A 27,153-nucleotide genomic window follows, 5' to 3' on the forward strand; every position below is an offset into this window, starting at 1 on the left:
GAAGGACTATCTAAGACATCAGTACTGCTCCAGCAAAATACCAACGAGCAAGGGATGTGAGGAGTTATACTTCACCAAGAACCGACAGCCAACCCCTTCCTCTGTGCTCTCCTCACTTTGATCAAGCAGTACATAGCAACCACTCCTTACTTTTGGTGTTGGGTACTCCTGCACTTCAGTCCTTTAATAGCAGTTGGTGTTAGAAACACTTTCATTTTTCTGGGATTATGTTGTTTGGCTGGGAGGCCCTGGGGTGAGTCACTGAGGCACCCTCTGCAAAACAACAGGAAGAGTCACAAAATCCTTCAAGAATAACAATGAACGGGAGGTGTCTTTATCCAGGCTAGTTTGCTGGTTACTGACATCATTTGCAACTGCATTGGAAATATGCTTCATTCGGGCCATATTTTTATTTTATTCCCTTTTCTGAAATGGATTTTTTTCCCCAAATCTTTCAAACACTGAGTCACAGTAGAGTTGATAGAATACTATTTGTCAAGATGACTATTTAGTGAGTTTTGCTACTTCTTGCTGAAAGATTTATTCAATACAAAATTTTTTGAGCATTTGATCATCTTCAGAGCTGGCTATATATATTTTAGTACGTTTTGGAGAGTAAGTAGCAATATTCGCTGAGGAATTTAACTGAAAATAATGTTTTCTGGTATTCGGCCAGGGCAGATCTGCTCGTGAGCCAACCTTACAGGGCAGATTCTTCAGACCCCTCCAGACTGGCCTAACTCTGCTCCCACTGAAGTCAATAAAATAATAATAAAAAACCTCACCCTCCCACTGATTTCGGTGAGAAGCATTAGGGCTGATCACTTTGGAAAATTCTGCTCATAACACCTATTTAGTGACAGATTAACAACTCTGTACATTGAGTGCACAAGTATTTAAATTGTTACTCCCATTAAACTCAGCTGCCATTAAACACATCTCGACATCCAAAGTTATGTGTGCAAGTGTTTACAAAATCAGGCCTAGAGAAGGAATTATGGCCTGTGAATAGAAGTCCTGTATTTCTATTTTTTGTGAACCTCCTGCATCCTACACTGGCCTTATATTGCATTCCCTTGTCTATGTGAGGCTATTCCCATGGCCCTGTGAGGCCATGTTTGGCCACACTCAGAGTGAGAGTTATATGGAATGGGGATTATCTTTATTTTCACTGGGCATCAGCCCAGTTTATGTGGCATAACAGAACTTGCAAGTTAGAAATGATACCACCAACAACAGCAAGTTTCCACTGCATTAGATCTTAGATTTAATTAGTTGTGGACCTGATGAACCATTGGATTGTGACATTCACTGTGCATGAAAATGAGTGAGTATAGGCAATACTAAGAAGCAGTACGTGGAACAAGCAGCACACATCACATTTGCTTCATAAGTTAAGGTAGATGCGATCTGCATGTCAACCAAAGTACCCAATACTGGCCTTCTCTGATTCAGCTGCTCTCTACACAGGAATCAGCTGTCACAATCACACAGGACTTCACTTATGTGAACTTCAGGTACCTGAATACCCAACTGTTAGAGTAATGAAACAGTATCCCAAGGCATATAGACTTGTCACAGTAATTAATAGAGGAGGCACTCACGCTAGTGTGGCCAGTTCTTCCTGGTTTGTGTACCTCCCATAACACCTTCTAGCTAAGGACTCAGCTGAACTCTTTTCTTCTTTTCTTCCTTTCGGTATTGCAGGTTTATAATTGCTCCCTTCTAACATTTTGCTTCTCAGGTCTCTTCAATAGGAGTTTTGCTATGTCTTCCACTTTCCTGCATGGAACACTGCTTCTGTTTTGCTTATTTTCCTCTGTAGCTTTTTTTTTTTTTTTTGGTTCAAATCTCATTTCTCTCCTTCCTACCGGCATCATGAACAATGACTATTTTTCCTTATTTATACAACAGGCAATGCAATATATACTCAGTTGGAGTGGGTTCTGACTGTATGACTATCTGGCAAACCTACACAGTTAAGAGCTCACTAGCCAAATTATTCTCTTGGAGATCATACAAACAAGAGAAATAATTGGCCAGGAGAGAAAAATGAAGATAATGCTCACACTTCTGTAGCTGGCCGACATTCCCTCTCAAGTTACTATGGAAAACTGAGATGTGGAAAAGCTGGGGCTATTTTACTAAATAAATCCTCCTTCAGTTTAATGCAGTTATCACCTTTTTGCCAAATACATTTCCTTGGTCAGTAAAAGCAGGGACAGCTGCTGGCAGTCTTCAGCCAATGTCAGAACTCCTGTAATGTTCAGCTATGGCTTGGGTTGCAGGCTGAGGGCAAATTTTTGCAAACAGTGTCTATCAACACAAGATATCAAGAAAATCTAGGTGTCTACTGCTTGCAGTAGGAAAAAAAAACTTTGCAAAAATAAAAATATATAAATCAGAAATGGCCTAAAACTCCATGTCAGCATGTTTCAGAAGTGGGTGTCTAATGTTAGGCTTCTTAATGCTTTTTAGCTACCTAGATTAGTAGTTTGATCTTTGCTACTGGTAATTGCCCAGCGGGTTCTGGGCAAGTAGCTTATTTAGGTACTTAAATGTAGGTTTAAGGAACCTAAATTTAGTAATTCAAGCCTGAAATCTTGGCCTTGCATTCACAACCACAGACAAATAAAAATGCCTAGATTTTAACTTACTATTAGAGTTCTACTTCCAGGTCAAATACAATACCAGAGAGAGTCTAATTTTTGTGCTCCATTTTAGATGCAACCCAGAATCTCACTGTTGTTATATTTACTGTGTAAGATTGTGTGCTGAACAGTAAATGCCATTTGTGGTCTGTCCTCTGGCACATCCAGCAGAGTGGTTAGTGCTGCAAGGTGGAGGATGGGGAAGGACGGTATGGCCTGAAGAAGCGGAACAATATGAGTGCCGCAGCCTTGCTTCCTTTCCTCCCACCAGCTGCTTGTGAAAGTTGTTGCAGGTCTCACGGCATTTCCCCCAGCTCCTTCCTTCCTTCTTCCCGCTATCTATCCAAAAGCCATCTGGCCTATCTGTCTTCCCAGCCTTCAGTATAGCTCCACAGGCTCTCATACAGCTTTCAGACCTCACAGCTTTCCTACCTCCCATTCTGCTGTTGCCCCGCTTGAGGGCTTCCTCTCCTTCTTGGCCCTGCTCAGCAGCTGCTGCTCCTCCCTTCACCATCTGTTCCGCAAAAGGCAAGGGAGTCCAGGGTGTTCCAGCCCTGCCACCTTTCCCAGCGGTCCCATACACTCCAGCAGCCTGAATGACCCGCCCCTTTCTGATGAAGAGGTGGATTAGTTTCTGCTACCTAACCGGTAACAGGATGCCTCATAGGGGAATGGAAAATAAAAACAAAAAAAAGCCATTTTAATTGGTTACCTTTAAAGATGCTTTGTTTTTCTTGTCAAGACCCTCTGGAACATAGAAGGCGTAACTGCTACAGCTGCTACAGTAGGGTACAGCTGGTACAGTACTGACTGGTACAGTAGGGTACAGCTACACTTGAAACCAAAACCTAGGCTCAATCTTAAGCAGAAGCCAAACCGAAACCAGAAGGACAAATGAAAACTAAATGTGTAATTCTGTTCCTAGAAAGTCCTCTTTTCAAATAAAAATGGAATTATGTTCTTATTTTCTTAAGCTTCACCTGTACACAAAAGCTGCAACCATTTCACTAACTCCTTTTAGAAGCTGGTTTTATTTTAATTAGGATAGTCTTTTTATGTCTTAGGTAATTCTCAGAACACCTCACACAGATTTGTCTTAATTCATTCCTTACAGACAGTGCAGCTTTTGTCTCTGAAGTCCTCAGAGTGAATATATTATATATTTTTCTGTCCAGATTTTTTTCAGTAACTACAGTTGAATAATTTTACAAAGAGGAAGAATTTTTCTGAATTCCTTAATTGAATTCAGTGTAAGACTTGTATGTCTAAAAGAATTCATGTAAGTCAGCCTCTGCAGGACTGCAATGTGGACTGTGGGATAATAGTTTTGGCTGGTTACAAAGGGGTAGGGAATTAATTCAAAGGGACTCTGAAAATAGCATGAGGAGGAAGCTTCCTTGGGACTGCAGCCACCCTACTCAGTGAGTAGAGCAAGGTGGCGAACGCCTGTGTTGACAGGCCTTAAAAAGATTACAAAATAGGAATTAAAAGACATCTGATGTAGGCTGTAGGGCTGGGAAATCTTTAAATATCCCTCAGATAAAAGAAAAAAACATTTTCACAGGACAGTGGAGCTCCTACTTTTTGGAATGGCTTTGGGTTTTACCTCCTAGAATTGTTTGTCCTCTAAAATCCAGTGCTGCAAAGAGCTAGTAGTATAGCGATGATAAAGACAATGTAAGGAAAAAAAGAATGAACTATCAAAGCTGTATTTTCAAGAGTTCTTCAATACACAACTGCTCCATAGATTTCAGGGCACAGTGCATAAGTACAAAGTTCAGAAACTTTGCAGACCAATTTTCAAGGGCTTCCCCTTGGAGCTGGTGTAATGCCTTGTATGCAAGACCTGTATCACGAATTCAGGGCATCTTGGCTTTGGTTCCACTGTCCTTGCTGGTAAAATAAAGACAGCTACCAAGTATTACCTAGTAAATTCATGAGAACTATTTAGTGGAAGATAACTTAAGTAGCTAAAATGTGACTGAGCTGAGCTTAGCTAATGTGGCTAGAGGAGAGTAAAGAGCACTTTCATATTGCAACAAAGGAGGCTATATGAGCAAACATTGTTAGAATAGGGAAAACACCCTACCTATGATTTGCTTAAAACAGAGCCCCACAGTAATTATGTCTTACGTGTGTTTTCAGTACTTACATTAGTCAGAGGCCTAGTGGAACCTCTCAAAAGAATGCAGGAAGGGCTGTGCACTGATTCTTGGTGATTCATTGATTTCCTTCCTTCCATCCACAACTAGAGCTTTACCGGACGAGCCTCATGGCAGTGTGTCAAGTGCTGCAGTCATGTAATGCCTGCAAGACAGAGCCACCACCCTGTTACCCGTCTTCGACAAGAGAGCAGCGCTATACCCCACAGAGACTCCAGTGCCTCCTGGCGATCTGTAGGGCTCTCTAGGGAATATTTGTCATTTTAAGTAGTGTTCAGCAATCCCCTAAAATGGACTCTGCAACAAATAAGCATACCACAACCATGTGGTTGCCAGCCTTGTCTTGCTTTGCATAGCTTCTCTGCCAGACCTCTCTGTACCTCGTTTCTGAGAAGCAAGGTGATTGATTACCAACTTAGGAACACTACTGCAAAAGCATAAGAAAATATGAGTTTAAAATACATCTGAAGTGATTCTCTTCTCTGAGCTATCATACAGGATGTCTCTGAGGTGTCTCTTAGCTGCATTAGTTCAGCATAAACTCAGTAGAATCCCCCCACTGAGCCCTGTCTTCCAAAGAGGTTTTTCCTATTCCAGTTATATCAGAGGTGCTCATTACGGTGTTATTGTGTGAAAGTTAACCTTCAAAGCAGCTCTTGAACTCTGATTTCTCCCCACCCCCCATTCATCAGTCTAGGAAAACCCAGAAATGTACACTGCTTAAATGAGCTTGTGCTGTTTGCAAGGATGTACCTGAACCAGCATTTCAAATTGTTCTTTTCAGGTTCTGTGATGAGCTGATTTGTCCAACTGCACTTAACTGCCTACTTAGAAAATCAGCCAAGCCTATGTTCATATGGTATTTCACAACCTAGAAACCAGGTCCCTGGTGCCCCAACTGAAAGGTTGCCTGATACTCCAGCTGTGAGCTCAGTCACCTACAGACTGGAATTGAATTGTGTTTTGGCCTGTCTTTGGAAAAAGCTGATTATTTATGGGGTAATTTTAACAAACAAGATCAGAAACAGTTCAAGGTGTCTGGATTAACTTCTTCAACCTGCTTGAGCACTAAGCTCTAACTATCAGTGTGTTTTTATTACTGGTCAGAGGACTGTTACAAGTATCTCTACAGTCAGCTGTAGAAAATTACGGAAAAGGTAACCATCTTTAAAATTCTTGTCTAAAATAATTGACATTGTGGAGAGATTCCCACTGGACTGAAGACTTTAAGCAGGCTTTGGATTAGATTAAACTGTCTCTGTATAGCACTACCCTGACCTGTCAGTATGGAAATCCAGCTGACTTGAGAGGGAACAAGGATAGGTCCCTGCTGAAAATGCCACCCTAAGTTTTCCTTTTATCTTCAAACAATCCATGTAAGCTCAGTGAGACTATTTCAAAATAAAGTTTTAACATATGAATAACAAAAAATGTTCCATAGCTGCTTTTACAATTCATTGTTCCTTTTATATCTTGGCTCTTTTCTTTTAGAAGCTTTTACACAAACCAAATTGACTAAACATTATTTCTGCATTACAAAATGAGTGCCATGATTCCTCACTATCTAAAGTCAATGAGAAACTTCCCAATAATGTTGAAAGGGGCAATATCTAGCCTTTAATGGCTATAACACTTGCTTTGTTAAGATACATGGCAAAACAGCTATTGAGTTTAATGAAACCTAGATTTACTCTCAGGTTCCTACATCCTTTATTTGCATCGTAAGAATGATCCAACCGCCCTGTTATATTTTCCCTTTCTTGAACAAGATCCATCATCTGTTCCTGTCTAGACTGTGCCCTCTATCCAGTTCTGTATACTTAATTTCAGAGTCAGTTTGCAGTGGCATAATGTTACCAATCTAGTAGAAGGATATGGCTCAGCTGTCAACAAAATCAGTAGAATGTTACCTCTGAGATCCCAGCCACATGAACAGGATGCAGATCCATAACTGTCAGGTTCATGCCTTCCTCCACAACTCCTCTGCTCCTCGGACTTGAATTTCTGCACCCTCTCAGGAATTCTCTCTGCTTGCTCTTCCAAAGCTTTAAAAACAAAATTTATAAAATGATTTCTCTCCCTGCAGCTCTTCAAGGTTTCTTAGCCTGAGCAATCAGTGAATGAAACAGACAACATTTAGCATAATGTTCTGTAAACAGAGGTCTCAGAAGTGATACTGTGAATAAGATACGAACTGCCAAGCCAGACTGGGCAAGTGGTATCTCTGGTCCTTCTCCCATAATGGGTCCTATTCCCATAATTCTGTTGATTATGGAATCATACCTGAATATCAAGGATTACTTCCAGACGTTTACATTTAAATTATTATCTTGGATACTGGAACTGGCTATGCATGTGAAAGTGAAGGGTAGCTATAGCCATGGCCTGAACAGGAGAGCAGGAGGCAAGGCAGAACCATATAACCATGGGTTTTACAACACAATTGTCACAGAATGATGAAACCAGTGTTAAGATTCACAGCTGGTTTATCAGAGTAGCAGAACAGAGATTTCTTTTTTTAATCCTTTTGATTGCTTGCTCAGCCTGTAGCCCACTTCTTCCTTGATCAGGCATTTTTCTCTGCTTGCTACTTTGGGGCTGTTCCTCTGGGTCTCCCTTACAGGTGGGAGGAAACCAGCAAGCTGTAGCTTTTCCATCAGCACCACCACAGAATCACCCACATTTTGTACTCCTTTCTCAGCAAGACTCACAGCCCTGGCCCGAAAACATGCTGTCCATCCCTGGTCCAGCAGAGCAGCTGGGATCAAGAAGATGCCACTGGAGCTGTTGAAGGGGACATACAGCCCTGACTGCAGTCTGTATGGTACTCTGCATTTTGCAGCTCCTAATTTCTGTGGAGAGCCTTGTTTTATTCTTGTTCCAGACTGTCACATCTTGAATGGAAATAATATAATAACTGTCTGCTCCAATCTCATCATTTAGATATTTTATATAGAGAGAAAAGATTGGCTACTTGTTCTTTTAAACAATGAGAAGCTTCTCATTTATTTAGGTTGGTCGCTTGATATTGCCCTCCCAAACACTTGTTAAGGGTACAAGCAACAACACTGTCAGTTCCTACAAGTTAAACTCCTGTGTCACATCTCAGTTCTCACTCATTTCCAAATCCCTCTGACATCCCTCGTTCCAAGTAGCTGGATATGATATTACATGTACAGAGGATGGGCATCATCATTGATTTTTTAGCCAGTGTACATTAAAGTGTTACCATATTTTTAAATAGACCAATGATTAAATACAGAAACACTGTTATTTTTCACTTTCAAAGGTATGTTTTTTAGGTAAAATGCAGTTAGGCTTCATTCTTTCATTTTCCTATGCAACCCTTCCATTCCAAAATAAAATATGCCAAGCTTCCTCCTGAAGGATTCTTCCTGACAGTACTTTCTCCCAAATATTAATAGTATCTTCCAAGTTGGATAATTGGCAATCCCAAAAGAACTGATAGGATCTGTTGCCTATATATTACTAGCTCAGAGCTATGCAATGGCCATTACTAATTGATTTTCTTTCTTTCCAGTCATACAAGTACAAAACATAGTTAATAATTCTCTCAAGCCATTTCTAAGATGGAAAGTGTCTATAGTACACATGCTGCCACCACAAGTAATACTTTTGATATGCTTTCTGCCTAGGACAGTCAGAAAAATATCATTCTTTATTATGTCATTAAAAGAGACTGGAGATTTAAGCATGTTAAGCCAAAACCGAGACTACAGTGGTACATGATGTATAGTAGAAGGGACTCTGTATATGCGAGTTCCATAAAAAAAGCAGACGCTATTAAAATATAATGATCAAAATGCAGTCTCTCTGGCTCCCATTGCACTCACCTGCACTTAACAAGTCATACAATGCAATAATAGTTACCTCACAAAATTTGGTATAGAAAGCTCGGCAGAGCTGATTTGTAAAGTTCTGGGACTCTTAAAGCTGGTTAATTGGACATTTAAAATGTATTAAATGCCTATGGAAATAGATGCCAGAGTTGCCCCCATATATTTTATACATATATATATAATAGAAACATTGTTATACAAACATATGATATAAACATATAATGAAAAACTTCTTCTACAAAGACATATATGCAGATGCGAAAGCAATGGCAATATGGATGAGCACAAGATGTAAATATATGACAGATTATTTTGCACAAAGACTTTAAAAAAATAAAAGGTCACAGCCTTTTGTTTAAAGAACATTCTGCAACATCTCCAAATAGGATATAAACAACATAGCAACCACAATGAAGCGCTCTAACTCCTCAAACAAACAACTGATGTTAGCTAACAATTGTAAGAGACTTATACGAACTGAAATAAAGTCTCAGATCTTTCAGATTGGTTGAGTTGTGCTGGGTGCATATCACAGTAAGAAAGGCAAGCAAATCTGGCACTAACCCATTTTCCTTCTATTGGACCTAGCTGGTAGTAGCTGAGTGGTTCTGACACTACTCTGCACTATGCCAAATGCCCGCTGCCCTTCCGGGCCAGAACAAGAGCAAGAATCCATCTGGATATAAGAATGGCATCTTTCTCATCACCAGATGTTAAAACAGGACTCCTTGGCTACTAAAGCCACGTTTGGGTCCGTTTGGACCAATGAACCAAATACTTCAAACAGCACCCACATAAGTGTGGAATTAAGAGTTAGGATAAGGCTGAAAATTGCCCTTTACTCTGGTCAGTCACCCTAAGGTGGTCATTAAATTGCATCACACTTCCAAACAAGGAATGAAACCTCTGGAAGTGATTCCTACCACTGAGGGGTAGAGTCTCTGCACATTGATTTCAAGAGGAGCCTGACCAGGCCTCAAGTCAACAGAGTAGAAAAGTCATCTTGTGTACTTTTAACCTTGAGGCTCCCTTTTGCTTTTGGACATCAGGGCATGGAGGCTCAGATGGGTGAATAGGTGGATCATAAACAATGATCTCTGCTTCCATATTTACTTAGGAATGCTATACTTGGCAGTGCATGTTTCCAGTAGCGGAAGGCTCACTTCCTGATGTCAACATACTATTTGGCACTTAACACATACTCCCTGAACAAAATCATGGCATAGCTTGAACACAGTATGTGAAGGTCTACGATGTTCAGACACGCTTGCTAAACTCTTATTTTTTGATAAAATGTACACCAAAATATGCATTGTGAAAGACAGAAGACTTAGACACAGAACGTAAAAATTGTGGGCTGGGTTACAGCACCTTCTGGATTAATTTCCTCACATGCAAATGAATTGCAATAACCCCTGAATGAAGACGGGCTTTTGACTATTTTGCGAAATAACTATTTTCTTTGTATAACATTGCCCAATGGATTAAAAGACAAATAAAATACAAGCCTGTGTCTATATTAGCTAAAGCTCCAGGATCCCAGGAACGTCTGTCTTGCACAGCATCACATATGCTGCCTCATTAAGAATGTCAAGGCCATGCTTTACTCTACTCCCTTTGTATACATAAGAGAAGAAGAATTTTAGTCACAAAAACACCTCCCTGTTATACAAAATAGTATGCAGTTTCCTTGGGAAAATCATGAATTCTATTTTGTTTTTGAAGGAAGTAATTTTTTTTCTTGCCTGATCTGATAAAAATAACAGCCCATGATTATCTAATCTGAAGGTCATGTCACACTCAAATAACTACTGTATCTACACAGCGGATGTAAATTCTGCTGTCACCACCCATCATGACAACCGTCGGCAAATAAAAGCAATGCCACTGCCTGCCTCCCTGGTACATCCCAAAGCGTCTGGATAGTAAGAATAATCCCTAAAAACAAACAAACAAACAAACAATCTATAATATATGGAGATATACCAGTAAATTTTTAGACAGGAAGGCAGTGACCAAATCTTTTTGCACTTACAGAAATGCAGTTATGTTCCAATTTAAAATGCAAGGAGAACGAGCAGTAGCCTAACACCATGGCACAAATAAGTCTTTTTTTTTTGTGAGCAGATATATTAACAGAGCCTGTTCTTCCATGTGCATGCTGGTCCGGCACCAGCGGCAGCAAAGCACAGGGCAGTCCACAGCGTTGATTTTCCCCATGAGGGACGCCATTTTGGGGTCTCTATCCTCCATCCACCCACTGATTTTCACGGATTTTTTCAGAACTTTGTATCTTTAAGGTCCTCACCTAAATTCTAAGTCAGTCAATGAATTCAAAAGTTACTGGGTGAATAGGAAGACATGAAAAGCATACAGAGGGACCGGCGCATGTCCGCTCTCCTTAAGAAACCGCTAACACTGAGCGAGGAAGAGCCGCAGCTCAGAGCTGCTTTGCGTCACTCCGCGCAGTATTTGAGGTTTCTCTTCCCACCGAAACAGTTTCATGCTTACGGAGTACCTGGATGAGTTATTCCTACACCGCTTGAACAGAAACTGCCTCCAGATTTTGCCGACGATCTCTGTGAGAAGCTACATCGGAGGCCAGCGTCGATTTTTCCCTCATGCTGCTTGGACCCGAGCCACGCAGCCGTCAGGGAGTTCAGGCTCCCCTCCGAATCGCCGCTCTGCTCGGGGCTTGTTCAGAAACAGGATTTCGGCGTTGGTGGCTTCTCCCTCTCCTGCGTTTGGTCCCCTCCTTCCCCAGAGTTCGTTGGCTCGGCAAAATGTGGGGGACAAAAGAAAAAAGGATTTGTGTATTTAAAATCTGGGGCCGGCGGTGTGGAGAAGCCCGCCCCGGGCGTGGCCGTTACAGACAGCAACAGGTGTTTCAACTGTCACTCAGGGCTCAACTGTCTCTCCGGGCCCCCATGGCACCAATGCCAAGATGCTGGCCTCAGGTACTGACATATGTATATATTTTTTCCGCCTTTCCCACACCATCTCACACCCCACATGTTTCAAGGAGAGGATAAGGCAGGCCGAAGGGTGGGTTTTCACAGAAAATCCTGTCAGAGCGCAGCCGAAAGTTTTGTTGTTTGGATTTGCCCGTTTGCCACAACGCACAGGGCTCCGATAGCGAAACCGCCAGCCCACCTGTTGGTTAAAGATATGTGAGGAAAATTGGTTAGGAGATTAAAGGTTAAGGTTCGAGGTCAAGCCGTAATTAGAGGTGTTTAAAAATGTCTCTCTGGATAGTCCCATTTCATTTTCCCAACGCTACACTATAAAAGAAGTCTGCAATTTCCATTCACAACGTGTTCCACACAACATAAATCGAGTTTCCTTCCCAGTGTGCAAATTTTGGGTAAAAAGGTAAAAGACCCGAGTGTAAAAGAAGCCGCATTTCTGCCATCACTGCCTGTTCCTGCCAGCTGCTGCCGAGGGGTGAAATGTTGAGCTGGAGAGACCAGAGGAGAGGAAATGTCCTGAGGTAAAAGCACACAGCACCAAAAATGGCAGGGGAGGGCGTGTAATGGGTGGGGATGAGGAAATGAAAATTTGAAAGGTGAGGGAGGGGGAACAGCCCTGTTCATCTCAGACTTTGGAGCAGGCAGTAACGGCAGGGAGCTCCAGCCCAAAATAATGTCAGTGCTGAAAACCACATGATCAAACAGTTCAGGTACCACAAGAGTCATCAATTCCCCCTCACAGTCCTCCAAAATATACCACCAAAACATACCATATGGGAAGGAAGCATCCTTGTTGCCAATTTGCGGTGGCGTTACCCCATAATCAATGTTACCATCCCATGCACAGGATTTTTAAACACTTCATAGAAAGCCGAAGCAGCTCCTTTGTTCAACACTACGCCTTTGAGACACTGTTTTGCAAACAAAAACAAAAACACCCCCCACCCCCCCAAAAAAACCCACAGCCCTCTAGCCCACACCACCTCCAGATTGTAATGTGCATCTCCTCTGGCCTTTCACTTTAAACCTCTTTATACAGCAAAAACCTTTAACTACCACCTTGAAGGATAAAGAGGTGAATCTATCTGAACTTTGTTAATGATGCTTCTCCCAAGATCTGAGAAGTCACGATTCAGTAACATGATAGCTGGTAGCATACTGTAATTCAAATAAAGAAAACCATCAGCTCAACTATAAAATAACATTTCTCCTCATATCAACAGAAAGATTCTCTCTTCTCTGTTTCAACTCCTTTCTTGCACTCTTTTCTTCACCTTGTTCAGGCTCTCAGCACACCTCACCCTTTGCATTTCTGGATGCCAAGTGACTGGTACTACCAGGAAGATTGCTAATTTGCAAGCTCACAGCAGTCTCATGACTCTCCTGTCACTTCCCTTCCCATGACAAATGCTCCATGCAGTCCCTTCTCACGCTTTGATTTCTGTTCAGCTCAGGAATTGGATGTATTTGGAATTCTCACATGCCATAATTTCTTCAAACCAAAATCCTTGTATATATATCAATGATTCAAGTTAGCATTCTGTTGCCAGATTTTAGCATGGGCAGTCCCACCATAGATCATTGCTTTTTAATAATTATGAAATTGTGGGATACACAGGCACCAGAATTATGCAGGGGTGTCTCTCTGAGCACGTTATACACATGCATGCACCTTATTTATATTTGTTTTGTTGTGAGGCCCAGAAACCTCCCATATCCCTGTGTGTCAGCATAAAACACAAAGGCCATCCCTGCCTTGGAGAGATCACACTTGCAGACAAGAGCCAGTAGGGAAGGAGGAAAGACAGAAAAGAGAAGGAAGGAAGTGTTATGCATATCCACACATACACAGATAACGAGGAGGAGGATTGATTTTTTACCTAATCAAGTACAGAAGTCTCAGCACTCACTAGATAGCTCAACAGCAGGAAATAAAAACACAGCAAGTTGGTAATGTAATTTACACAGTCCAAGATATTTTTCTGGAAAGAGAAGCTGCAGTCGTTTGGTAGCACTCACTGTCATATGGCTAAGGCATCAACTATTGATAAATGTAGCATTGTTTTCTGTGATGTCTGTCTCTACAGGAAACAATAGATTATTACGTTGATTCCCTTTTGATTTCCTAAAGACAAATCATATTCGGGCCTGTTCATCGGTGCCTTTCTTGTTGCCAGGATGCAATATCAGTTTGAAATATCATGTTCGATCTGGACATAAGCGGCAGATCTGTGCCTAACCACCCTCATGAAAGATAAATGCAGTAAAGAGAGGGCAGAGTATACTTGCTGGCTACCAGAGCTAGCTGTACACTTGCCAGTGAAGGAATTAGATAGTGGCTAGCGAGAGTAAGTTATAACAACAGAGTGGGGCTGCCTGATACATGCTCCAGATACATCTAGGGAGGCCAACATACAATGACTCTACAACCAATTGCCTGTTTGATGCCTGTGGGTTTATGGGGGTTGCCAAAAAATCACTCAGTTAACATACCCTGAAGAACGAATCAGGAATCATTTTGCGATCCCTAGGCTGAAACATGATTATGAAACTGTAGGAGGTTATTTTTCTTCTCAGATAAACCAGTTGGTCCCCCACAACAACTCACAGAGGAAAAGAAAAGTGAGACAGAATAGACTGTCATTCCCACTAATTCCTACAGTCCACACCAGATGGCACTAACATTTAGTTAAGATTACAGGGATGCTTTTTGTGCTTGCAGTGGACAAGAGACTGCTAAGAGTGGCAAGACTGCTAAGCTGAATGCTAAGCTGCTGGAGTGGGCAAGACTGCTAAGCTGAATGGAAAGGCCTTTTTGCAAAAGTGAAGGTATCATTTAAAAAACATAAGTATGCTCCCTGTCAGTGCTTAGAAAACCCTCTGTTTTTATGCTACATGCTGCTTTCTCTCTTACAATGTGCAGGGAGCCAAAAATAGTAGCTAACGGTGGCTATCTGTCTCTACTCTTAGGGGTTCATGCCCCCTTTTGTCTTAATCTGTCACTTAGAGCGATTAGCTCCCTCTTACTTAAATAATGGTCCTTATTTTATTGATTTGCTGCCAAAAGAAAGGGAAGACTTGCCTCACCCAAATCTTTTTAGAGCAAACCTAAGCAGTTAACTGTTAATTAAATCACCTAACTGAGTTAATTAAACTAATTGCAAAAACTAGAAAAACCAAAAGCGACTGAAAGAGAAATCTTCTCCCTTTGTGCACACCTGAAAACATAGATGTGTCTTCATCTTTGGAGTTTTTGCCTATTTAATCGTGATATTTCCCTAGATTTTTGTCTTTGCACTTGCAAACCTGGCAAGGAAATAGCAAATGAGAAAGAAAACGTCTCATAATTAATGGTTATGTAAACAGCAAATGTTTGCCACGTAGCTGCACCAGTATGTTTTTCTTGCACAGGCTCAGTCAGTACTACGTCCAGCATTGTGCTTTGAAGCATGCTAGAAAGCCAGTTCACTTGTATTACAGCAAAGACTGGGTGGGACGTAAAGAGAGGAGCGAAGGTAGAAAATTCATTAAAAAGAGACTAGATACTCCCTCAGGTCCTTCTCCCAGGCTCTTACTCAAAAACTAAAGAACCTGACCTGAACAAGGGGCCCCTGAACAGGGGCCTGCTGAGAAAGAGAGAGGGGATACTTACTTCTAAGTCAGGACTTGAGTGATTGCATCTCAGCTGAAGGCTGTTGTTGTTTCTCAGACCACTCTGTTGATCAAACCTTGCATACTTGATATCAAAGGACAATGGTTTACGTTTAAGCAGTATCTTTAAACACAAAGGACTCCACATTTCTTTATAGTCTTTGTATCCAAATTACATCACCTCCTGCTGAAATTCAAACAGATATATTTGATATGCAAAATAGCTGTAGCCTAATTAAAAGCACTGCAGCTAGGTTATGCTGCATGCCACACTTTTTGGTATCCAAAGATGATTTTATCCTGTATATTATTAGAAGTTAAACAGTGCTTATATAGGAGGATAACTGCATCATGACAACACAAATGCAAAGCAGAGACAAAGATTGTGATGTAATAATAATAATGCAGCGAAATAATAATAAATATTACACTTTTTGTGAATTCTTAATTAATTGTAACATCCCTTTCGGATCAAGACCACACCAATGTTATCCCAATGATGCACCATTAAGAATTCAAGACACTCTGCTAAGGAAGACATTTTGTTTTTTCTAGAATGCCTAGAGAGATGATTTTATACATAATCGATCAAAACAGGAACAACTGCTGAAGGTTTACTGTAGTCAGTGTAGAAGTTTCTCCATTGCTCATGATAACTGATTGTCCGATATAAGACAGTATGCAAGTGGAGAGGACCAGAGAAGTGATTTAAATACAATAGCTCAGAACAAAACTACTGAAAATATTTTTTGTTCTACCAAAAGTGAAAAAACAGAAAACAACAAGCCAGCTTTGCAGAGCTATTAAAGTTTTCTTAGTCCCACACATGTATAGCATTTATCTCTAACAAGTTAAAAAATGCTTTCTCAGGACTCCCTATAGCTAAAGTGATAGTAAAAGTAGAAATGTATATGGCAGCAATATGTTTGATGCCCTTTAAAGTAAAGATTTGCTTGCAAAGGCAAAGTCTGTCATGGGCATTAATGCCTTAATTCATAAGAATGTTATTTGTATATAAGGTATACTGGGTTTATTAGTACATAACTGAAAGGGGAAAAATCCATTGTCTGCTTGATTAGTTTGATGAAGAGCAAGTGAAAACACATTAGGAATATTGGAAATTTTTAAAGTGCAGTGCAAGAAAAGGGTTCGAACTTTACCAATGTATAATCATTTGCAGTTATAATGCTAATACTAACTTTAGTAACCATGAGTATGCCTCCAGATGAATGATAAACAAGAATGAATATTTGCTTTAGCTAATTCTCAGCTCATACACAGAGATACAGATAGTAGGTCACAGATAAGTCATTTTTTGATTGTGGAAGTGTGTAACAAAATTTTTGAATACTTTTCCTACTTCTCAAAGGAATTTCAGAACTGCATTTGACATCCCATTCTGTCTACTTTGAACACATGTTCCACAGTCTGGTTAACTTTGTATCCTTCTCTTGGAAAGAAATTATTTTCCTGATATTAGAAATTACTTTTTTACATGTTATAAAGGTTGCGCAATTGCGATTTGTAAATTATTCAGAATATTGAAGTAGGAATGATAGAGAAACTTTTTTAGTGACTGAACGCAACTAATATTTCTTTCAAAATGTGCTTTAAGGATTTTATAGTATGACTTTAAAAACCTGAAGAGACTAATCTCATATATGCTGAAGTTCATGCTAGTAGATTGATGGAGGTGATTACAACAAATCTACGACTAATGACTAATTACTTCCTCATAAATAGACTGTCTTGGGAAAAAAATGCTTCATAGCAAAGCAAGAAAAATAGAAATGATTTTTTTCCAATGAAATTAGCTCTTACTGTCTGCCTAGCAGAAAAAAAGTTACCATAACTTAATAGAGAGATTTGTTTTCTGAAATAAAGTTGTCTTGTTAGGAAATTGTAATACCTTTGAAGAGCTAAGTATTGTTTGTATGAAAAATATTGTGCACCACTCTAGTTTTCTCTGTTTCTGGAGATTTCCCATCTCATACATAGCAATTTAAGGAATATTTTCCTTATGTCAACACACCTGAACAGATCACAGAATTCTTCTAAACATTTATTCTTTGTGAGTTGAGCGGAAAACTCAAGTAAACTGTACACATACAGTTGTATGTGTAAAGAGCGCTATGAATTGATTTCAGTGAACAAAGGTATCTGAAACATATTCAGATTACTCTCATATTCAATAATTCATTTAAGATTTTTGTCTTGGGTTGTATATTAGAGGAGAGAGCATTTCTTTCAGAAAAAAATACATACAAGTTTATGTGAAATACATTTCTTTAAAATGTCCCATAAAACAAACAGTATTAGCTCTTACTTTTCATGTGGTTGTCCCTTATTTCTGTCCGAGAAAACATACTAATTACATAGTTCAGGTGGCAACTCTTCTTTTAAGAAGAATATTAATGCAAAAGGTTACTGGTCACAGTTTAAGCAAGCACCGTTTCACAGCTGATCATTTTAGCAGAACTAGCTAAGTACTTATCCCATGTGGCTGGAGACAGGAAAATGACCTATCAAGTTTCTGGTTTATGACAGGGTATGTCCCTAGCTTTGTTGTACCTGTGCAGGATTATGGCACTTAGGAGTGAGCCAAGGAGGGAGAGAAACAGAAGAGAAGGAGACACCATTGTAGCTCAAGGCAAGCTTAATAAACTAAAATGTAGAAAGAGCAGCAGTAGGAATGCAGGAAGAATTAAAGTAGACTCATTCTGTAGCTAGCTGTGAGAAGGTCAGTGGAGTATCTCAGTAGTATCAATAGTCCCTATTCTTCACAAAGGCAGGAGCTACTCATGGCAGATGAACACTGTATTCTGGTACTGAAAAATATCTAATTTGGTACAAATAGGAAAAACGGGCACTGCAGTTGATAGCTGATGAGAAAAAGAATTGTGTTTTTTCCTTGTAAGGGCAAGATCACAGAGGATATAGGATTTTGCATTTAGCTAGGATTTTCTTCTATTTGCAGGTTCTGTGAAAAGACATTTTTCCACTTTAACTTTCCAATGAATGAGCTAAATAAATATGTGGGCGATGGCAGTCCCTATCCTAGAGGGAGCACACTGGAAAATATGTTTGTTCAAATAGCACTCAATGGAACAAAAAATATATTTAACTTACAGTTAAGGGGCCACAGAGTTCAGCCACATTTGACCAACTTACCGCAAGCTGATTCAAGCCTTACTGAAGACAATTTGTTGAAATTCAGTAAGTACCTGCCAAATGACAGCTATGCAGAGTCATTGCTATATGCAAGCATCTTTCAGATGAGCTCTTTGGTAAGCAAAATTTTTCCATTATGAATGCACCCTAGTCACTAAAACTTCCATGATGCTTTGTAGTTATCCCACCTGATGCTCTGGTCTAAGCTCCATTTAAACTAACAGGGACTCAATTGCTTTAAAAGTCCTTCTTCAGCTTTGGCTGACACCCAAAAGACATAGGCAACTGTGCCGAGCAGGGCCTGGACCACTGCCCTTCACAATACTGGGAGCTCTCTAAAGTTTAGCAGTGGTGTGGGTATGGCACTCAGGAGCATCTTAGGAGAGGCACTAGAAAATGGAAGGTTTACAAACACCTTCCTATTGATGTTTCAAAAGAGACATCACCAGTGCTGCTGAGATGGCACAGACCACGGAGTCTGGGAAAGAGAGTAATTCTTGTGCCCAGCCTAAAGCTGGAAAGAGCTGCAGACAACTTCACACTGTTTTTTAACCACCCACATGAATCACCCTTGGATAGGAACCTCACTTTGCTGGATAAAGAAAATAAGCACTTGGCATAAATGTAAAAGAAGAAAAAAAAGTCTCTCTTCTCTATTTTTTTCCTTTCCCTTTCCCATTTTATTCATTTCTTCATGTTGTTACTTCACTGTCTCCTGATAGTCACCATCCCTGTGCCACAGTCCTCTTTCAATACACAACTTGTTCCTACTCCTGAAAGGTCCTGTTTTTCACAATTAGCCTGCAGCTTTTACCCAGTAAATTTCCCATCCTTCCTAAATCTCCTTTGTCATCTTGGCTATCTTTTCTCTTTCCTTGGCTCTCCTTCTTTTCCCATCAAACAGATTGTTTCCCAAACCTCCCACTCCAGGTTGCCTAGTGTAATGTACCGGCTGTGTCTCTTTGTTTGGATTATGTCATCCCACTGCAGACAGCTCCCAGTCCAGTGAAAACACTGCTTTTTAGCAGAGACTGGAGTTTTATTTTAGCTCAGCTGGAGGATGCCTGATCTCCCAGCTCTACTCCATTATCCACCCTCTAGCTGTGTCTCTTGCTGCAACCCCTGCCTCGTCAGGGGAGGTGCCTCCTACACCCTGCTGGTGGCTCTGGACAGGCTCATCAGGAGGGGATGCCCACCCTGCAGAGCTGCAAGAGGGGGAAACTCTCTCTAGTTCGACCTCAGGGCATGTCTAGCGAGAGCAAATCCTCAGGAAATGCAGTCATGACAATCAAAGTCTCTGCTGAACTTGAGTGTGCTATGGTTCTTTAAGGGCTTTTTGTTACTATTTTTTATTTTGGCTAAATGTGCTTGGTTTGCCATATGTTCAGCAAACAGCACCACTGTGACCTAAATGCTACTGCCATGCCGTATTTCAAAGCAAAGAGATTGCAGTGATCTTTTAATATGGAATAAAATATTGCCATTGCTTGGCTTTGATCTGGGAAAAAAAGACATTGCTTTATTTTGGCTCATTTTGCCATCTGAGCATGGTCAGTCTAATCCTAAATGGTTAATGTTTGGATAAACTGGAAGCATCTAAAAACAGGATATTATAGCAGAAAACCAGATGAGCTCAGTAACAGTGGGAGCTGCAAGGCCCTTCCCAGTTGTTCCCCCTCCCCAACCTGTCAAAACAAATAGAGATAAAATCTGAGTGCATTTGTATCTAGTTAAAATCCTATGCAAGTTAATAGAGAAATTAAATACAGACTTCTGGCTTCTGGCAAGTTTTGTTTGCGATTGTCAGTGCTGCAAAAATTGATACAGACAACCAGGACTGGGGTGGAAAGTGCGCTTCTCAAAAGCATTCACATACACCACAAAAATAGCATTTCCCTCTCTCACCACGAAAAGGGGAATGGCCCCGATAGATGATAATAGAGCAGCTCTCCGGCTTAACATGTCATATCCTTCCCCACCCACATTTTTCTGTCTAGGTGGTGGGCTCACCTTTACTATGGGGTAACAGGCAGCTTGTAACGATATGTCCCAGGAGGAGACTAGCCAAGGAGCTGAGATGTAAAGAAGTGCCTGTTGCCTTCCTAACTCCCCTGCCACACCAGTCCTTCTCAAATGGAGGAGGAAGGGGACATGTCTGCAGACTAACTCATCTGTGGCAGCTCAACCAGGCAAGCTGATTCATGAGGGAGATAAAACCAGCCTAACATTTGCACAGCTGTGGAGGAAGGGGAGTACTAGCTGCTAATAGAAAAAGTTTAAATTGTCTCTTCCCACTGGGCAGTGATGCATGTAGGAAAACAAAAGGGTCTCTTTTTCCCCCTGACTCCTTTCCACCCCCACAAGGTAAGAGGCAATCTCATTTTCAGTCTGCAAATCTTTCTGGACAATGAGCTGTTTCCTTACATGTGTTTAGGGCCAAAGACATTTAGGGTGGCATAGGCATTAATCAACTGCTGGGATGGCAGTGGATGAGTGAATATAATTGCCACACCAGAGCTAAACTTGTTTTCCAGGAAAGAGGTTTATTGTACGTAACTTAGGCCACATTTGGTTTTGCTGTTCAGATCTGGTGTGTGTGTGTATGTTCATTATTTCACCATAAGAAAGAGAGAAGGCTTGTGATTATCTAGAAATTAAACCTTTCCATGAGAATTCCTGAAGTTCCTCTTCTCGTTAGATTTCCATTCAACTTTGTTTTTTATGTAGAGGTGCCCAGAGCTGTAAAGCAAGAGGCTGGTCTGCTTTTCCATTGCATTCAGCTACTTCTATGCCAAATCCTAGCATGTCCAGAATCATGCACACTTCTTTTCTGCTTTAAAATAAGCAGAGGAATCCATGTTTCCCAGAAGAGTCATGAAAAAAAGGAAACCTTTATAGTAAGTCACATTTGTTCCTGAAACGGAGAAGTAACAGAGAAGGAAAGAGGGGAAAAATACTAATGTAGGATGTGTTCATTCTATTAACCTAGCAACAAAACATACTGGAAGGCAACAGTGCTTTCAGCTTTAAACACACTAAAAGTCCTCATGTCAACAAAAGAAAACAAAAATATGTTCATCTGGAAAAATTTCACCTTATCATGATGTGTGCAGTCTTGCCAGTGCCACCACGAGGGAAATAAATCCCACGATATCCATTTTATGTGAGGCTGTATTTACCATAACAAGATAGATTTGTTCTGGAAAATTTTTTGTCAATATAGCCTTTGTTAGGCAGTGCCTTCATCTCCTAGCAACAGTGTAGGGAAATCCATCAGAGACACGAAATTTTACTGCGACATATGATGGCTCACTGTAGCTCGTACATTTTTTGAAATCTTCACTGACATGCAAATACTTACATGCACATGTCTTCTGTCTGCTTTCAGACTGATAAATCAGTACAGAGAATGGAAACAGTGAAAAAACACTCTCCCTTTCATTAAAAACAAATTGAAGAAGACACATGAAATGCTAAAGTAACTGCTCAACCCCTTGCTCTTAAGCAGTCTCTTTCACTCCCTCATTCACACCCATATACATTACATGCACACCTCATGGGAAATTGGATACATACACACCAGATTTACAATGTTTAAATGTAATTGCAAAGCGGTACTCCCAGCCTCAGAGTTTTGCAGTGTTGTATTTCAAAAAATATGAAAGCAATAATAAACCTCTTGTAAGTAGTAGCACACAGTCACTGAGAGGACAGTGGTTCAAAAGATGGCAGTGTTTCAGAGGTGCTCATGCTTTTCAGGACCTGTCCCAACCTCCGCTTTTATTTTATGCTTCTGTCTTCACAGAGCTAACCCATGCTCCATTTTAAGGAAGTTAATGGTGAACAAAAATCCTTTAAAAGTAACTAAGGGATCTCTCTTAGCTGAGCTCTGTAATATCCCTTTGATCACAATGACACTCTGCTGGTAACTTGTCAAGGCTGAACTTGTCCCTGAGGCTGGCCAGAACTTCCCAGAAGGTGGCTCACCTGGGGCAGATGCTGCCACTACTTCAGCTTAGAGTCTGGGAGAGCAGAAACGGAGGAACTATACTGCAACCTCATGGCCTCTCTGTGGCATGAATATATGGGAATTCCCTTCTTGCTCAGAGTCCTGATCAAATGGTTCAGCTGCATCTTGAGTCACTCCGCAAGGGTACCTCACTCCTCAGCTTTATCAGATTCTGGAAACACCGGGGTTGCAAGAAATGACCCATTGGTCTGGGCTGTGGAAGTACACTTTGCAGAAGAGACTTGGCAAGAGGCTTTGGGGAATGAGTTTGGGGATTTCTGATTGAAGGTGTTTTCCAGGTACATGTGTATTCCCCCAAAGCAGCTCTCCGTTCACATTACCATGCATAAGAGCCTCCTTGCAAGCACTGGTGATTCACCACTCTGCTCTCTATCCAATAGTGTTGTCTGAACAAGTCCCTCAGCTAAAACAGGTTTTTTTGTGGACAAGTCCAGTAAAGACTCCTAATGTCTTTGCAGGCTCACACCCACATCCCTTGAAGAACCTGACTTAAAAAGTAAGTTGTACAGTTTAATCTCCTCTGTTAACAGAAAAGCAATGTGTTATTCAATAGTCAGATAAAAGGAACATTACTGTGTTCCTTTACCCCATAGTCACAGAGGTATTTTGCCTTGATGTGTTCTGTAAAATGCCTTCATATGTTCTGTAAAATGTCCCTCAGGATTTGAAATCTTCCAACAAATGTTGTGGTGGGTTTTCCTAATGAAAGAAGAGGTAACCCAGAGGCATAGTCAGGGGCCTCTGAAGGACTGAAATAGCATAAGGTTGTTCTCACAGATCCTTATTATTTCAGTTGGGAAGTGGCAAGCCAACTGCAGGGCGCCTCCTCGTCACTGAGCTAACCTGAGACTTGAACTGTTCCCTAGAGGACATTAAGAGCATCATCAAATCAAAAAGAGTTTTTTAAAATTATGCCCTATAGACATGGAGGTGTGAAGGGAAGGGTTAGTTGTCAACAAAGCAAATGAATAGCTCCTGATACAAAACCCAGCCATTTATATCCCTGCTGAACTCTGGAAATGGCAGTTGGAGAGACAGGTGAGAGAGAAAGCTGCACTTTGGCAAAAATTTGTGTTTCCAAGAGAAAAATAGTATCCAATTATTGGGTAGTGCTGTTGTATCTGGGAGATCCAAGTAAGGACCAGATCTCCCTCCTGCCCATCCCTGGAACAAAAGGGCTTTTGTTGCAAGGAAATGTCGAGAGCCTCTGTTCACACTCTGCCTGACCCTCAAACATTTGCAGAGGACATGGGAAACATCCCAAGTAAATTTCCTGTTTTAAGAAGGAGTTTAAATGGCTCTTTTGCTTGTCATCTACCCTCGATGAAATTAGCTTTCTGACTTGGCCACAATGATTTCAGTCACTGAATTTATTTCCGCCTAAGCTGTGTTTGCTCTTGAACTTTTTGCTGTTGACTCGCACACATGTTCAGTATATAGAGCAAACACTTTGGTGTGAAACAACATCATACACAATGAGTCATCAGTGCTCTGGTCCACAGCCATCCCACAGAGAGCTTGTGCTGTCAGTCACTCTGTCATTTGCAAACATAGCTACAAACACTCAAAACCAGACAGTTATCTTGTATAACACCTTATGGAGAATCTGCCTTAAGCAAACAGGAACCATGTTAATATATTTTTAGAAGTGCTTGAATAGAACGATAGGGTTTTTGTAAGGAATCAGATTTTGGACAAGTTCTGTCTAAACCAATGCATTTTAGTGAGATGGTTTTAAAAATAATTATAAATTAACCTTTGACTTGCAGCTGAACCTGTCCTGGTTTCTATGGCAATGTGCAGCTATCATTGGGCATTATCTTTTAGTGTTCAGAAAAAAACGCACTTACACATCCTGGGGAATAGCACTAAATAAATTAACAGTACTAACTCCAGACATCCTGATACCACTGTATTGTTGACTGATGCACCTTAAATCCCTTCATCATGTACATGCATCCATGTCAGGGCTAACAGCAGTCAAAAATGCAGCCAGATATTTGAGAACTGAGCCATTTGCTAAATTTGAGTGTTGCCACTTAGTCAGTTATTTGATGACTAGCAACTATAGATTGGTGAAGCAACATCAAGCAAGGTGAAGTCATTCCTGTACAGAAAAAAACTAGCACAAAGCTTATATTCTCCTTAAAACTGTTTGGAAGACTGAAGTGACACATAGTTTGCATGTCCTCAACACCAAGGCAGATATCAGTCAGTGTTAGCAAATACTTTGCTTAGCACATCACTGCAAAATTTGGCATCTCTTATACTCTGAATAAGCAGCTTGCAGCTGGCATAATTCTGCATGAAAAATAATCACAAGAATTATTATCACTAATTAGATAAATGATATGCATTATTTTATAGTAAAAAGATTGTTAATACCTGGATGCTGAGTGCAGATAATATGGTAGATAGCTCGGTGCCCACAAGATCCAATCCAAAACCTTTCACTTCAGGATCATCTTGGGATGAAAGGTGAATCCAAAAAGAATACAGAACTACAGGACCTGCATTTAGGTGGCTCTTTCTCCAGATGGATGCACCTGTAATGGAGTTAGAGGTTTGTTTGCCAACATATACTATAAAATGATGATACAAAAACTGTTAGTTTTTGCCTACCTGAACCGGATGTGAACTTTGAGAGTTCCCAAACATTTTAAAGTTACGCTTCAGGAGACAGTGTGATTAAAGTCAGAAATAGCCAGATGAATACATAATCCTCTTCGAAAATGTGATTGTCCACTAAGATGTAAAACAGGCTGGTGTGCAATTGTGCCATCCCCTGAGAGATTAAGAACCACATTCAGAGCTGCTGCTTCTCCCCTTGCTCTAGACGGTGAAGAAAGCAATATGAGGGATTTCTTATCATGCCTTCCCTGGTGAGGCTTTGAGCTTTGCTGCTGGTGTATGGCATGAAAAGGAAGCTAAGGCACCCAGACTTTGTCCCTCAATTCCCTGCTGCTCAAACAGCTCTTTTCCCCCCAAGACACACCCCACATTTTTACTCATAGTACGGACAGGAAACACTGGGAAACAAAAAGCAGCATTCAGCCATGAATCCTAACCCTAAAATGTTGATGTACACTACCGCGGTTATGCTAACCAAGGCTGTGGGCTGTCAATTTTAAACTGTCATTGCCTTTTTCTATCAGCACATACTCTGGCTCCTGGGATAAAATCTGAAATACTTCAAGGCGCAGATGGCCCAGCTTCTGCTCAAAACACAGCTTTTCATTCCTGTGCAGGCAGAAACAAAAGCTCAGGATCTCTTCAGAGAACATGCATTACTTCAGGAAATTTACAGTTTTTCAACTCACTAACCAGTTCTTCCCCAGGAGACCTTTATGTCAGGAAAGACAGAGGGGAAATAGTTTAAAACTTCACGGCTAACTCCATATTGATATATAAAGACCATCTGCAGAGCCTTGTGCTATCTCTGAGGGGAAAGAGCTGCTGCCTCCCCTGCAAATGAATTCATTCAAGTGCATAAAGATTAGCCTAGAACTAAATAGAAATCCAAAATCATTGCCAGTAAGACTCTCTGCAAAGGAGGCAGTCTAAACTTCTGCCCACATAGGTCCAAATAAACAGAATAGATCCAATTACCTGATACCAGAATCTCAATCGATGCATTTTTTTTTTTGCCTAAACAATATGCCCTGCTGTTGCTCATTTATCTAGATCAGAACTGCAAAAATTAAATGCTCAAAGATCATAAATTTACTTTCCTAATATTGACACTGATGGCGTGTTAGAGAAATTCATTCTGCAGTTGATCAGAGTTGCTTGAGGATCTGTGATCAGCACAGTTAAGCTCATTTCCCTTGATAAAATATATATGCATTTTTCAATCTGAATAGGAAACATGGGAGTTTTTCTCTCCTCTTTCTCTGTCCCACCCCTTTTTGATCTGGGAACAGAGAATTCAAATTCCAGTCAGTTAGCCCTGTCACAGCAAACAATTTCCAAACCATCTGCTATCTAATAAAACAACCCGTCTAGACAAACCCCAAGCCAGGCAACAAATCTGATATTGTATCTGAAGTCATCATAAGTATTAATAACCTGCCATTGCTAACCTGTCAAGCTTCTTGACTGGGAAAAGGCCTCACATTTCCAGTCCCAAGCAGAAGGCATTCACAGTAAGCAGAGCCATCTTGATTCCACAGAACCCAGGAAAAAATGAACCTGGAAAAGATTTTTCCATCATTAGATGCAAAAAAGCTATTTAGAAGACTATATAGGACCCAGTCAGCCAGCTTGAGCACCCATTTACACCCATGCGGTAGGTGCCTAAGGAAGCAGTCAGGCAGCAGAGAGAGGCAGGTGCCTTTGCAGGCCTGTGCCTGCACTGGAGCACCTAAGAGTTAAAGTGAGAGTTAAAGTTAGATGGCTGGGGTACAGCTCAATACCTTCAGGTTCTGTTGTAAACCAGCTTTTGATTAGCTACTTCTCTGTCAGTGGAAGGGGATCCCAGGTGTACTGAACTCGGACTCACTTGTGAGAAACGGATTAAAAATCTTGCCTGTCTCCAATGAAAGGAATAATGAGTTTCATGCTGTGTGAGCTGAGAGCTTTTCCTTCCCCTTCCTCTTGTTTTTTTTTTTTTTTTTTTTTTTAGTGAGCTGATTTGATAAGAAAGCTGTCATATCTCCT

General features: G+C 40.7%; 1 long non-coding RNA gene across 1 annotated transcript; it reads right to left on the reverse strand.

The window, feature by feature from the left end:
* Positions 1–125: 125 nt before the first annotated feature.
* On the reverse strand, positions 126–26,694 carry LOC112988741 (uncharacterized). The gene is made up of 7 exons (XR_003260613.2): positions 26,577–26,694; positions 24,880–25,040; positions 15,295–15,480; positions 11,192–11,826; positions 6,724–6,858; positions 4,804–4,958; positions 126–273 (listed from the first exon to the last, which is right to left on the reverse strand). It is a non-coding gene; the product is annotated as an uncharacterized LOC112988741 (long non-coding RNA).
* Between the last annotated feature and the right edge of the window lie 459 nt (positions 26,695–27,153).

The sequence above is a fragment of the Dromaius novaehollandiae genome, chromosome 4 (assembly GCF_036370855.1).
Source record: "Dromaius novaehollandiae isolate bDroNov1 chromosome 4, bDroNov1.hap1, whole genome shotgun sequence".
NCBI lineage: Eukaryota > Metazoa > Chordata > Aves > Casuariiformes > Dromaiidae > Dromaius > Dromaius novaehollandiae.